The following is a 3,338-nucleotide window of genomic DNA, read 5'->3' on the forward strand; positions in this document are numbered from 1 at the left end:
ATAATAGAATAAGTGATTGAAACTTGCTCCTAATCTGTGTTTATAAGCCATGTCACTTGGTAGCTAGAAAATCACTCTTCCTCAAATATTTAAAGATAAATGCACTTAGGTCTACTTCTTGGGTCTTGTACTTCCCTGCATTGTCACATCCTAGTGAACAGATAGAGATCTCTAGCTCACTGTGGCCATCAGAAGCTGATGTGGCTTGATTTACTAAAGTGTTGAGATGCTTTCGTTTGCAATTATAATTTATTTTGTTGTTTGTGGACAAGAGCAAGACAGGATTTCTTGTTACTGCTTCATTGAGTTAAAATGCTCCATGTTAGTGAGTTTTCATCTCTTCTTATGGGCACTCTTACTGAGAGAGGTACCCTTTGCACCTGATGCTTTCTCTCATTTTCACCCATTCGGATTCTCCGAATGTCTTTGCTGGACCTGGGAAGCTCCGTGCTCTGCTGCAGGGTCCGCAGAGTACCAGAGAGTAACGCAAACAGCTGCAACAACTGAATTACTGTGTGCATATGCACATAGTTCTTCAGGAATTCCTTAATAAGCTAATTCTAGCACATACATAATTCATAAAACACATCAGCGTGCTCCTGCAGCTGTGTCGGGGTGCACTAATTAGCCCAGCTAATGCTGTACCAGTATGAACAAGGACTCTGTCTCAAACACCTACTGAGAAAATGGCAATTCTTTAGGAGGGGGGAAAAAACCAACAAAAACCCCACTGGTTATGGGGGGTGCTAGGTTTGCCAAAGCTTCCTTCAGTGGTTGTGCAGGTCAAAAAGCAGTGAAATCTCAAAAGCAATGGTGCATTGTGTTGTCGTAGGAAATAAGCGATCTGAATTTGGTGTTTGTACTCTGCCTGATTCAAGGCAAGGACTTGAACTTGAGTCTCTTGCCTTTCACTTGAGTGTCCTAAGCATCCTAAGTATCAGCCTGTTGCATTACTCAGGAGCGGGCTTTGCTCTTTTGTCTGAAATGCAAAGGGGAAAGGAAATAGAAACAGTTCCACAAATACTGGGGCAGGGCCTTGAGCCCAGCTCTGTCCCTTTACGCATCCCATTTGTCCTGAACATGGGAGAGTTGTCCTTTCCACATTGGGCAGAGTGTATATGATTTTTTTTAATTATTATTTTCCTGTAGACACGTAATACAACCTCCTAAATGACTGCCCAAGCCAGTGAGCTGTTTGTTGTGGGATAGGGCTGGCAGGCTCAGCTTTTCTGTCTCATGAATACTTTCAAGTATCGACCAACACCTACGCAGTGCTGGAGCTGCTGTACCGATGTCAGTTGGCATTGTCGCTGCTTTTGGAGCCGATCAGAGTTGCCCCTTTGCTGAAGCTGCCATTTGCATGAGGGCTGCTGGGAAGTAGGTGGTGTGAATGAGTAAAAATGTTTTGTGTGTGCCTATAAATTGGCAAAAAAACTGCCTGAATTTGAACTTTTGATGGGGGATGAGGTCCTTTACAGCCAGGCGATGCCTCTGGCTGTATGCCTAGCATTTTTGTGTCAGATGCTACGGGAGTTGCTCATTTCTCAGTAGAATCTAGCCCTAGGACCGCATTACTATGAGCCAGTGGTCTGCAGCATTTTAATTCACAAACCATGGCTGCTTATAGCAGCATTAACAGCTGAAACCACCGGCTCCTACATACTTAGAGGGTTTGCCTTCTGGTCAGCGAACACGGTGGTTGTTAGCAGCGAGGCTGCCCCTGGCTCTGACCGGCTGATTCTGTCTCGGGTTTTTGTGCAACGGTCTGGTTTAGCTCCGTGTTGCCTGGGATGTGCTGAAGAAAGATCCCCAGAGGAAAGCACTTCGGTTTTAGTTCATGTTTGCCTTTGGACCTTGGAGGGAAGTTTTGGGGCTACGTTTCAGGGTGACCTTTATACAACCTAGTAAAATGAGGAAAGAAAATTAATGCATTCTTGCTGGAGGAACAGAGGAGTCCAAGGCATGAGCTTCCTCTGACTTGCTCTTCCCTTTCCTGAGGTTTCTGTGTCTCCTCAAGAAGCCCTGTACATTCTTCTTCTCTAGGATCTAGAAAGACTTGCAGTTTTGGGTGGCTAGAAAGCAAGAATTAAACTCTGCCTACCTCAGGATGTCACGAGGCTCTTTCCTTCGGTGACATTTCCAGTATATTATGGCCAGATCTGGCATTTCCTGGCTTGGATTATATCCTTGAGTACAATTTTCTCCGAAGCGTGAGAAAAGTCTGCTTCCCACCTATCTAAGCTTTGGAGGAAGAGAAAGGAAAGATGATCTAGGCTTCAACCGTCTTGGAATGAAAGGAAGTACATGCTTCCAGCTGTTTATAAGCCCTCTTTAAACTCTCAGTATTCCCAAGGTTTGCCTTTCACACACGCTGACGCTGCCGTGCGATGCACTTACCTGCATGCAGGGATGACAACAGCAGCCGTCCTGTATTTCCTTTAATTTAGGGTGAGAACCGAGAGTTGATGTGGTATGTCCAACGCGGCAGATCTCTAGTCAAAAAAGAAGCTTTTTTTAGCTTCTGATGATGTGGAAGATATATTTTTAAGCTGGGAAAGTCTGTAGCAATGTTTTGAATTCCTAAATGGCTGACCAACTAGGATAATCTATCTGAGGAACACTGGAAGCAATTTACAGCCTTAGATGGAGATTTTTATTTACTTCCACATACTTTTAAAGTCAAAACTTTTGCAGTTTGTCACCCAGCACAAAGGCTCTTCGCCTTTTATCTCCTGTGTATTTGGCCAGGAAGGGCATACTTTCTCATTCCTTCCACTAATGATAGAGATGCAAAAGATACATCCCAGCAGTTAATGAACATGTTGGGACAGTAGATCACCTTGCTAGAGATGCACAAATTGCAGCAGACAGCAGGAGTAATGGCTCGTTAATCACTTTGCTATGCTCTTAAGTTGAAAATTTGCACAAACATCGGAAGGTTTCAGTCTGAGTGACGCATCTTGAGGTCTCCTGCTGCCGGGTCTGAAATACCTTTGATGTTTCTACAATTCTATGCTGTAGTTTCCAAACTCAGTGTTTGTTTCCAGCCCAAGGGCAAGTCTACTTTAGTCTTACTCTTGCCAGATGAAAAGTATTACAGAACTTCGAGTCGGTGTATTGCTTAGCTGATTACATTTGTGAAGTTTAAACCAAATGAAATCCTCAGCTGATCGTACTATACAACAATTATACTGCCTAAAAGGAAGGATTTCACCTGCGTACAGCTGGAAGTAAAACCATCCGTGGGAAGTGAGGAGGCTCATCCACGAAAGCGTTGCCCTGTGGAGGAGTGATTCGCTGGGGAGGGAGGGGAGGGCAGTCACTGGGACTCCATTTCC

Source organism: Cariama cristata, unplaced genomic scaffold (genome assembly GCF_000690535.1).
Source record: "Cariama cristata isolate BGI_N322 unplaced genomic scaffold, ASM69053v1 scaffold11515, whole genome shotgun sequence".
Taxonomy (NCBI): Eukaryota; Metazoa; Chordata; class Aves; order Cariamiformes; family Cariamidae; genus Cariama; species Cariama cristata.